Here is an 11,402-nt window from a genome sequence, read left to right as displayed (position 1 = left end):
AGCTCTTCAGCTCAAGGCAAGCACTCTACCACTTGAGCCACAGCAGAGTCTCACAGACTTTCCTGCCTGGGCTGGCTTTGAACGGCGATCCTCAGATCTCAGCTTCTTGAGTAGGTAGGATTTACAGGCGTGAGCCACCAGCACCTGGGTAAGAGGTCTCTTTTTTTGTTCTTCGTGTTTTCTTTTCTTTCTGTTCGGTTTGTTCATTTGTCTGTCTTTGGGAGGGTGTGTGTGTGTGTGTGTGTGTGTGTGGGCACAGAACTCGAGGGAACCGGGGTGAAAAAGTGCAGCAGTGGAGCTCACTGGACCCTGGTGAAAGTGAACTGCACAAATCGTGGGTGGAGGTGGGAGGGAGGGACTGGGAGAGAGTGAGGAAAGGGATGATACTGTATGAAAGGAAATGTACTCATTACCTGACTTGTGTAATTGTAATCTTTCTGTATATCACCTTTACAGTAACAATAAAGTAAAACAACAACAGCAATAATTAATCAGGGGCTGTGAGCTTGGGCCAGGGGCCCAGAAGTAGCCCACCACCCTTTGGTAGTCCTGAAGGTGAAAGTATAAGGTGAACTCCCATGGCTGGTCTTGACCAGTGAGTACAGGGTGGTTCTCTCTGAAAGCTGGGATTTTGCACACACACGTGTGTGTGTGTGTGTGTGTGTGTGTGTGTATACGTGATCTCCACATACTAGCACACATGTGATCGCTATCTCCACATGCTCAGGGAGCTGTTTGCCATGAGGGATGAAGAAGATGTGATCACAAGACATCTGAGGGAAAAACATTGTAATTAGATTCTCCCCCTCACAGGTGACTGGACTAACTATAGGAAGAAAGTATCCAGCAAATTGTTGGAAGATGGTTGGGAGGCTTCTAGCCACCTAATGGTTAAGAAAAGGCTCTCCAGCCTACAGGTGGCTTAACCACATGCAGTGTCTGGAAAGATAGACTTAACTTGCCAAAACAAAGACCTAGGCCCATAAATCAGAGCCTAGGGGTTGTTCTCGCTCTTTCTGTAAACTCCCAACCCCCGACATGCTAGCTAGCTTCCCTGTGGTCTCAGTGACCCCCGAATTTCCCACAGGCAAGCCCAGGAAGAATGTAATGCCTGGTACTTAATGCTGTACTTCACCCCCTGGACACAAGCAGCTTTCTGTATGTCAAAAGGCTGCTCCTTCCCTAGTAATGTTCCTGTCACTTTCACTACACTTTGTGTGGCGCCTGGATTCTCTCACTGCTGCAATGGGTAATTCGGCTGACTTTCCTGTGTGTGCCACCTCCATGTTGGCATGTGTGGCCTCCATGTTGTACGTGATCTCCGTGTTGCACTATTGTGTGTGATCTCCCTGTTGCACGTGGTTTCTGTGTTGTGTGTGACCTTTGTGTTGTGGGCAGTCTCCACATTGTGTGTGATCTTCACGTTGGAGTGTGTGTGTGTGTTAGAGAGATCACCATGTGGATGTGTGCATGTGATCTGTGTGTTGGGATGAATGTGTGTGATTCTCATGTTGGTGTGTGTATGTGTGTGTGTGTGCGTGTTAGAGAGATCTCCATTTGTGCATGTGATCTTCATGTTGGGATGGATATGTACATGTGTGATCTTCATATTGGAGTGTGTATATGTTAGAGAGACCTCCAGGTGAGTGATGCATGTGATCTTTGTGTTGCCGTGGATGTGTGTGTAATCTTCATGTTGAAGTGTGTGTGTGTGTGTTAGAGAGATCTTCATGTGGCTGTGTACATGTGATCTTCATGCTGGGGTGTATGTGTGTGTGATCTCTAGGTGCATCTGGCTCTTGGAGGGGCAGGAATCACCCTCTGGCCTGCTGAGTAGAGGTCTCTGGGACTCTGCAGGGTAGAGTGGGGCCTGGGGCAGGAGCAGGGCTCCTGCCTGGGCTGGTCCAGTTCCTTCCTCACTTTGTTCTCTGGGCTATCCTAAGCAGGTGTGGAGTGTGCCCAGGACATGACTGGAGCCATCAGTGTTTGAGGATAAGGGTGTGGACTCTAAGCCCCCAACAGCAGGGACCCTCTGTGCTTCTCCCTCCTGGATGGTGAGGTTGCCATAGCAACCTATCTGTTCAGCTCCGCTTCCCAGCATGCAATGCTCCCAAGTTACTTTCTGCTGCCTCAGGGCCTGGAGGGTTTCCAGGTGCTGGAGCCCATTTCTCCTCAGACAGGGAAATGAGGGCTCTCATGGTGGTGGCCCTAGGGATCACACCTACTGGGACAGGATTGGGGGTGCCCCCTCCCTCCACGGTGGTATTGGCCCCATGGGAGCTGCTCCTTGCCCCTGCTCACATCTGCCTTCCTAAGGTCCTTTGATCCTGGAGATTAGACAGGATGGAGAGACATCTTTATCCTGCCTTCCCTCTGGGGACCTGACTGGGTGACTTTTTTTTCTTCTTCACATCTTTCAGGTTTGGTGTTTATTGGGCCCATGGGCTGTATATTACCTCCAGTGCCCACATTCGGCTCGCATAGCAGTAGCCCCAAAGGAAGAGGGCGATTTCCTTAAGCACCATCTGAACCCCGGGCATCTCCTCACCGACTTCAGTCTCCTCAGCCACAGGAAGTGGGGGCAGCGTCCCATTTCACAGATGGCAAGATCGAGTCTCTGAAGGTAACAGACTGGCTCCAGACTTAAACCCGCAGTGTTCTCCCTCTTTCCCCTGTCCTCTTTATCTAGAGCAGAGAGCAAACGAAAAATGTTAACTTTCGAGTCTATCCTGCCCAAGGGTACGATTTCTACTTTCTTGTGTTTGATTTCTTTTTTTAGTCTTTGGAAAATTGAAAGTAAGCTGGGCGGCAATGGCATCTCCGTGATTCTAGCTTCTCAGCAGACTGAGATTGAGGATATTGGTTTGAAGCCAGTCCAAGAAAAGTCCAAGAGACCATTTATCTCCAATTCACCACCAAAAAGCTGGAAGTAGAGCCGTGGCTCAAGTGGTAAAGCACCAGCTTGAGTGAAAAAGCTGAGATAGTGTGCATGATCCGAGTTCAAGCCCCAGTGCCAGCACAAAAAAAGAAAAGGAAAAAAGAAAATTGAGAGGAACAAAGGGTGAACAAAGGCAGCAGTGGTACTCACTGGACACTGTGTTGAAAATGAACTATACAGCTTGTGGGTGGGAATGGGAGGAAAAAAACGGGAGAGAATAAGGGAAGGGTAACTGTAACCAGACCGCTGTACATCACCTTTATAATAACAATAAAAACATTTCAAAGAAAAGAAAATGGAGTTAGGTGCTGGTGGCTCCCACCTGTAATTCTAGCTTCTCAGGAGGCTGAGATCTGAGGATTGCGGTTCAAAGCCAAGTTGGGTAGAAAAAGTCCATGAGACTCTTGTTTCCAATGATCCACCCAAAAGCTGGAAGTAGAACTGTGGCATAAGTGGTAGAATACTAACTAGCTTTGAGTAAAAACGCTCAGAGGCAGTGCTCAAGTTCTGCTCAAGCTGTGAGTTCAGGACCCAGGATGGGCACAAAAAGAAACAAGAAAATTGAAAGTAGGCTGGCCGGGTAGCTCTGAGTGGTGGGGCCCTGCCTCTGCCTCTGTCCAGTGCCCCCTGCACCCTGTCTCCCCTCCTCCACTAACTCCCCTCCCCCAGGCCCTGTCCCCACTTAGACCCTAGATCCCTGGTGAGTTTCCTGTCCCTGCCACCACACTTTCCATGACACAAGAGGAAGTCAGCTGAGCCAGGCTGGGTTTTCCATGCAGCCCAACAGGGTGGAGGCCCAGGGGGGGGAGGGGTCAGCGAGCCCCCTGGGCCAGTGATGTCAGAACCTCTGTGGCCTCTGCCAGGAGAGACAGACACCTGCCACGGCGGCTCTGGCCACATCAGGTAACCACGGGAGGAAAGCGAGCCTCTGGACTCTGAGGGGGGGGGTTCCCAAGAGACATCACTAGAGCCCAGGGGCCACTGGGGATGGGGAGAGGGGGAGGGGCCGCAGGAGGGGAGGGAGGAGGGTGCTTAGAAGGAATGTGGGTGTTTCTTGAGTGGATCTGTGGGATGGTTCCCGCAGATGGCAGGGTATTCTGGTGGCCGGAGGAGGCAGTACTTAGACAGTACTTGTTTGCTGAATGACCAAGTGACCGGAAATCCCTGAAACCCTGTCTCTGCTTGAGGGTCTCTGAGTGTGGATGGGGGAGGGGGAGGAGGGAAAACAGCTGGTGGGCTGTGTGGGGGAAGGGCCCTGGGCCTGCCGCCCCTGCATTTGAGTTGACCCAGGGCCAGTGCTGTGGGGTCTGGGGTCTCAGCTGGCTCATCTGTGAAATGGGGTGTGTGTGGGGGAGAATGGAGGTCTCCAAATAGCAGCGTTATTCCAGAACCCTGGCTTCTGAGAGGGGGTGGAGGGTGGCAGGCTGGGGTGGCTGGGGTGGGGAATAGCTGTGTGAGAAGTGGGGGTTTGGTCTAGTGTGTATCAGAAGTGGGGGGGCCTCTGTGTGGGGAGAGCTGAGAATAGAGGCTCCCAGTGGTGTGGACAGGGCTCTGTGAGGTTGCTCAGTGTGTGCACTGTTCCTGAGCTGCGGGCAGGAAGGAGAGAGTGAGACGTGTGTGTGTGTGTGTGTGTGTGTGTGTGTGTGTGTGTGTGTGTGTGTGTCTGTGTGTCTGTGTGTCTGTGTGGTGGGGCAGGGGGAGGCTTTCACACTGCCTCCTTTCAGACAACACCAGTCCCACCCATCTGTGGGGAGCCTATGTACCTCAATTCCTCACTGCGGAGTCGGGGAGACTTGGAGATGGATCCCTATGGCAGCCCAGCCCGGTTCCACACCTTCACTGTTGGCTTCCAGTGGTTGATTTCAGGGCCTGGAGGATAGGATATAGGGGATCTGTCTAGAGGCTGGCTTTATTCTGAGGTGGGTCATTTCCCCTTTCTGAAACTCACCATCTTCCTGCATCTTGGGGCTTCTAGAAGTTTCCATGATAATGATGTGAGTGCTTATAAACTCTTGTGTGCCCCCAGTAGGAGAGTGAGCCAGCTTAGGCCTGTTCCAGCATTTTCCACAGAGGCCCTGGGTGTGGGGATCCTTGAACCAGCCAGCCAGCCCTCTGCACACTCTCTCTAGTGGTTCATAGTCCTGTATTCAGTCCTTATTATCTGACATTGTGTTGTTTATTCTTTTTGTGTGTGCGATTAAACATAACTTCGTGATAACGATCTTTGTGCAGTCATCTTGGGCTGGGAAGTTGACTCAGTTGCATGCATGGGGCCCTGGATTTGATTCCTCAGCACTGTGTAAGCAGTAAAAGCCAGAAGTGGCGCTGTAGTTCAAGTCGTAGAGCGCTAGGGCCAGCCTTGAGCTGAAGAGCTGAAGGACAGCGCCCAGGCCCAGAGTTCAGGCCACACAACCAACAAAAACAAAAACAAAACAAAACAAAAAATCCTTTGTTCTAGCCAGGCTCATGCCTGTAATCTTAGCTATTCAAGAGGCTGAGATCTGAGGATCATAGTTCAGAGCCAGCCTGGGCAGGAAGGTCCATGAGTCTCTTATCTTCAATCAACTACCAAAAAGCTGAAAACAGAGCTGTGGCTCAGGTGGTAGAACGCTAACCTTCAGCAAACAAGCTCAAGGACAGCACCCAGGCCATGAGTTCAAGCCCCAGGATGGGCACAAGGAAAAAAAAAGCTTTTGTTTCCTACAAATATAACTATTTGGATTATGACAACTTATAATGAAACCTGTTATTTTGTGTAATGAATATACTAACAAAAAATAGCTTAATAGGGGCTGGGAAGATGGCTCAGTGGTAGATGCTTGTCTTGCATGCCTGAGGCCCTGGGTTTGATTCCTCAGCACCATGTAAGCAGAAAAAGCCGGAAGTGGCGCTATGGCTCAAGTGGCAGAGCTCTAGCCTTGAGCTGAAGAGCTCAGAGACAGCACCCAGGCCCAGAGTTCAAGGCCCACAACTAACAAAATTAAATAAATAAATAAATAGATAGATAAAATAGCTTAAAAGACAATGTTACGACAGCTTTAAATACTGAAAGCTATTAGTAAGAATTGGATTAGAATAGGTATCCTGTAATCTTTGCATCCTGGAGGCTGAGGCTGGGAGGTCTGTGAGTTGGAACCCAGCTAGGGCTACAAAGCCAGGCTCTATCTCAAACAAAAACCCAAAAGACAACAACAAACTCTACCTGCTCCAGCTGATCGCTAGCCAGTGTGAATGCTGATTGGCTGAGCTTAAAGAGGGGCGTGGCCAGAGTTACTTGCCTTCAGTGGCATGGGCCCTGGGCATTCAGTAGAGGAAGGGTTCCAGCTGGTCCCAGCCTCAAATCTGAGCCTTTAAGGCAGGTGTTTGACTCAGAGTGTCTGTGCTGTCTGAAGACTGCTCTGTGGCTTTGATCCTTTATCCTCCAGGAGGATGATGGAGGCCCCCAGCTGTGTGCTATTAGAGACTGAAGAGGAGAACCAGACCCCTGGCTGGGTTAGCCTTGGCTTAGGAAGAAAGGTCCTGGAGGCCAATCTGAATAGCTTGGATGTGGAGTGAGCAGCTCCTTCCACCTGCACACAAAGCCCCCACCTGGATGTGCACCTAGCCAGCCCCTAGACTTCAGGAACTTTCTGTGGCAAACCTTCTGGGTTGATGCAGAAGGATGAGTGGAGGTATTTACTTCTTGGCACTGAGGGTGATGGTGATGATGAGGATGGTATCAATAGTGAAGATGACGGGAGCGACAGTGGTTCCAGTTTGCTAAAGACGTCCACAGATCCTGTAATTACAGGATTTGACTTTTGTGTTTTTTCTCCAGTACTAGTTTTGAACTCAGGGCCTTGCATTTGCCTAACCAGCCACTTCCGCCACACTCCCATACCTTTATGCATTAGATATTGTTTAGGGAAGATGGCTAAGTTTTTTTGTTTTTTTTGTTTTTGTTTTTTGGGTCTGGTCGTGGGGCCTGAACTCTGGGCCTGGGCACTGTCCCTCAGCTCTTCAGCTCAAGGCTAGCACTCTACCACTTGAGCCACAGTGCCACTTCCGGCTTTTTTTCTTTTTTTTGCTTATGTGGTGCTGAGGAATCGAATCCAGGGCCTCAGGCATGCAAGGCAAGCGCTCTACCACTGAGCCACTTCCCAGCCCAAGATGGCTAAGTTTTTTGCTGGCTTGAATTTCAACTTTCTTGTAGCTGGGATGACAGGCATGTTCCACTGCACACAGCTGGTGGTTAAGATGGGGTCTTGTGAACATTTTCCCTGGCCTGATCGTGTACTTCAATCCTCCTGATTTCTGCCTCCAGAGTAGCTGGGGTTACAGGTAGGAGCTACTGTGTCTGGCCTTATCTTGGTCCTTTTTAGAGTAAGAAAGCCACCTTTATTCATATGGGAGGTGGCTCAGAGGGGGACATTTTTATCTTAGTACCGTGTGTTTGCTTGTTATTGACATTAATATGCTAGAGCATAGTGAACACAGCAAACCCATCATTCCTGGAAGTGATAGTTTTATTTTTATCTTGTTTATTTAGGTTACAAAACAACTGAGTTGGTTTAAAGGACATATCGGAAGGGAATAACTACTCTTGGTAGGTGGAGGAAGTGACCATGAAAGTGACGTTGGCTTAAGTGAATTTGGGAATTCTGGGACATCATTCTTGTTCCTGTTTTGCAAAGGGCAGGGTAGAAATTGGGAATTGAATCCGCCTGAGATCATCTACAGAGCTCAAACTTAAAGCAGGTGTTGAAGAGAAAAAGGTTAAACTTGCATATGTCATAAACCCATTGCTTCATAAATAGAACATGTTTTTATAACCCTGATTTATTGATTGGGTTGGCCTGTCCTTGAACTTTATCTAAATGCATCACCCAAATGGTGGCTTCTTGCTTTACCTCATTCAACGTGGTGCTTGAGGATTTATTTGGTGTAGGAGTTTGATACTGTTTTTTTATTTTATTTTATTTTTTTGGGGGGGGGGGTCTGGTCGTGGGGCCTGAACTCTGGGCCTGGGCGCTGTTCCTCAGCTCTTCAGCTCAAGGCTAGCGCTCTACCACTTGAGCCACAGCGCCACTTCCGGGTTTTTTCTTCTTATGTGGTGCTGAGGAATCGAAACCAGGGCCTCAGGCATGCAAGGCAAACACTCTACCACTGAGCCAACTTCCCAGCCCTGATACTGTTTTTTTTAAATTGCTGTATGGTATTCCATTTCATAACGAGGCCCCAACTTATTCACCCATTCTACCAAGATATTCATGCCATTAAAAAAAATCTTTGTGGCCCTGCTGCCACCCACAGAGTAGACAGGACTGCGCCTCCTGACGCTGAAGGCCCGAAAGAGTGTGAGACACACAAGACAAGGGCAGGTGCTCGGATGCAGACTGGCCTTGACGCAGTGGACAGGATGGTTTGTACATCTTTGTGTTTTTCTCTCAACATCCCACTTTGTGAAGCTGCTTTTCCTAGCTCGTGCCTGGGGGGCCCCTGTGGCAGGTGTTGGGCCGGGGGAAGGGAGACCGTGACTGTCTTTAGGCACGGAGGAGGTGACTTAGAAGCAAGCAAACAAACCTGGGTCAGAACAGGTTTTGTGGTGCGGTTGATGTGATATTCCTCTGCTGCCTGGAGGAGGTGTGTGTGGGGGGGGGGGGTAGCCTTCCCCTGAGCCTCACTTTAGCTCCTTTGCAAGGTGGAGAGAGTCAGAACCAAGAAGCAGCCTCCGTGGTAGCAGCGGGACTCTTACTCTCCCTATTGGGCCTTGTAGTCTTCACCACAGCCCTGGGGGACACACTCGCTGGGGACATTTGTCCTGTTTTGCTTAAAACCAATGGTCCATCCATGTGTCCGTCTATGGTCACGTGGCAGGTCAGGGAGCCCACAGGACCCAGGTTCCTGAGTCTCAGCCCAATATTTCCCCCCCACCCTGCCCTTTTCTCTTCCCCCCTAGCCACTCCAGCCCTTGTCCTGGGCCTGAGGGAGCATTCTCTTAGGGCCACAGTCTGGCCACTTCAGTGACACCCCCAGGACACGCAGCTAGGAGGGCCTGAGGCTCAGGAACCTGGAGTGCGTGCCCCTGGAAGTGTGGTTTGGTGCTTGTTGGTTTGCTGGGTTGTGCAGCAGAGAGCTCAGTCCCTCCCTACTCAGGAAACTGCCATGTGGTCACCTGGCTTTGTGCACTGTCTCTGCGCTGGGTGCAAACGACTGTCCTGCTGGAGCTCCCAGGTCATTGGCACATCCATGCCTCCCCCCCACCCCATCCTGCCATGAGGTGAGCCCTGCTTCTGCTACAGAGGACTTGTTCCTTTCCTATTCAGAGCTATAACGCTCCCCATGTGCAGAGGGGGAAACCGAGGCACCCAGGTCAAGTGGTAAAGCAAGAACGGTGGCTCTAGCTGGGTGCTGGTGGCTTATCTGTAATCCTAGCTACTCAGGAGGCTCTTGGTTCAAAGCCAGTCCAGGCAGACAAATCCAACAGACTATTATCTCCAATTTAACCACGAAAAGCTGGAAATGGAGGTGTGGCTCAAATAGTAGAGTGAAAAATCTAAGTGAAAGTATGAGGTCCTGAGTTCAATCCTCAGTACTAGTACACTTGTGTGTGCATGTGTGTGCGTGAGCATGCATGCTCTCTCTCTCTCTCTCTCTCTCTCTCTCTCTCACACACACACACACACACACACACACACACCTCACTGCTCACTTGCTCTAGGTCTTAGGTCCTTTCTTTCCACAATTCCCCCAACTGCAGGTTTTTCCCTGTTGCTATGGCAGCCACAAAAAAAAGCAGCCAGAGGGAGATTGTATTTTCTAGAACATTCTAGAACTTTCCATGTGGCAATTAATTAGCCATTACTCTAGCTCAATAACCTCAGGAATCTTTTGCTGGATGGTCCTGCTGTGACCCAGACTGGATAGATACCAGCCAGGGCCATAGTTCTGCTTTCTGACCACAGGGGTCCCCACGTGTCCCACAAACCCATCCTGTGTCATGAGACCTGCTGGGGGGAGTAGCATGGCCTCCCCCCCGCCCCCCCCCTCCCCCCCAGCAGGGGCTGCTCCCCTTGTGAGTGCTCCCTGCCTGGCCTTGGTGGCAAGGAAGCCTGGGAAACCAGGACCTGTGGGGTGGAAGCTCTTGTTCTGGCTTGTGCGGGCGGTAGGGGAGGGCCACTCCCAGTTTCTCCAAGGAAATGTAGCCACAAAGGGGCAGATGGGCTCACTGGGCCCCTTGGGAGCTACAAGCTCCTTTCCTCATCATTCCGGTGACAATGCACTCATTTTGTTTTGTTTTATTTTGTTTTGTTTTAAACTGATCCTGGGCCTTGAACTCTGGGCCTGGGCGATGTCCCTAAGCTGTGGCTCAAGGTTAGCCTTCTACCACTTGAGCTACAGCATCACTTCTGGCTTTTTCTGTGATTCATTGGAGGTAAGAGTCTCATGGACTTTCCTGCCTAGGCTGGCTTCAAACCACTGGTCCTCAGATCTTAGCCTCCTGAGGAGCTAGGATTACAGGCGTGACAACACATGGTTCTTACCAGAAGGGGACAACACAGCAGCTTCCTAATCGCCTTGGGGTGCTGGTGCTGCAGCTGGGCGGGGCCTGGAGATGAAGGAACCTGGAGGCCAAAGGGGAGCAGGACATCCGCAGGCCTTCCGAGTCCAGCCCTCCAGGGGGAATCAGCGGGTGGGCCTTCTTTCCTGGGGATGAGGGGGCCCCTGGGCTGCTCTCGTTCTGTTCCCTATACTCTTCCCTCTCAGGACTCACCTCTGTCTGACTCAGTCTCCCTTCCCCAAGCCAGGGCAGGGAGCTTTCCCACTTTGGCAAAACTAGCCAAACGTTGATACATTTCAATCATGGTTTTTCTTTTGAAAACTTGCAACATGCTTTTCTTTCTTTCTTTTTTTTTTTTTTTTTTGGTCCGGTCGTGGGGCCTGAACTCTGGGCCTGGGCGCCGTCCCTCAGCTCTTCAGCTCAAGGCTAGCGCTCTACCACTTGAGCCACTTCCGGGTTTTTTTTTTCTGCTTATGTGGTGCTGAGGAATCGAACCCAGGGCCTCAGGCATGCAAGGCAAGCGCTCTACCACTGAGCCACCTTCCCAGCCCGAAACGTGCTTTTCTTTATTGGGAAGGTGGCATGTCCTGTAGTGAAAATATGCAAAACACAAGAAGATGGTTTGCTTGCTTTCTGTTCAAGACTAGCCTTCTACTACTTGAGCCACAGCTCCACTTCAGGCTTTTTTTTTTTCTGGTTAATTGGAAATAAGAATCTCATAGACTTTCCTGTCTGGGCTGACTTTGATTATAGACCCTCAGACCTCAGCCTCCTGAGTAGCTAGGATTACAGATGTGAGCCACTGGCCCCCAGCTATGCATTCCCTTCTTTGTTGAAGTTGAAACTGTCAATTTGCTTATCTGTGGTGGTGATATCTTTTTCTGGTGAACTATTGAAAATAGTACCTTCAAATCAAACTTTCTG

At 50.3% G+C, this 11,402-nt stretch overlaps 2 long non-coding RNA genes across 3 annotated transcripts in view; both read left to right on the top strand.

Moving 5' to 3' along the window:
• Nucleotides 1–74: 74 nt before the first annotated feature.
• LOC122105255 lies at nucleotides 75–2,933 on the top strand. Of its 2 annotated transcripts, none has more exons than XR_006147012.1 (3): nucleotides 75–114; nucleotides 2,421–2,623; nucleotides 2,780–2,933. It is a non-coding gene; the product is annotated as an uncharacterized LOC122105255 (long non-coding RNA). The 2 variants fall into 2 exon arrangements; XR_006147011.1 differs by having other exon boundaries at nucleotides 108–148.
• Nucleotides 2,934–3,782: 849 nt separating this feature from the next.
• Nucleotides 3,783–11,402, top strand: part of LOC122105328 — a 38,477-nt gene continuing 30,857 nt past the window's right edge. The window contains exon 1 of the long non-coding RNA XR_006147017.1: nucleotides 3,783–3,841. This is a non-coding gene — a long non-coding RNA (uncharacterized LOC122105328). The remainder of the gene's footprint in view (nucleotides 3,842–11,402) is intronic.

The sequence above is a fragment of the Dipodomys spectabilis genome, unplaced genomic scaffold (genome assembly GCF_019054845.1).
Source record: "Dipodomys spectabilis isolate Male_0828 unplaced genomic scaffold, ASM1905484v1 ptg000030l, whole genome shotgun sequence".
Lineage (NCBI taxonomy): Eukaryota > Metazoa > Chordata > Mammalia > Rodentia > Heteromyidae > Dipodomys > Dipodomys spectabilis.
This window is presented reverse-complemented; position numbering and strand designations above follow the sequence as displayed.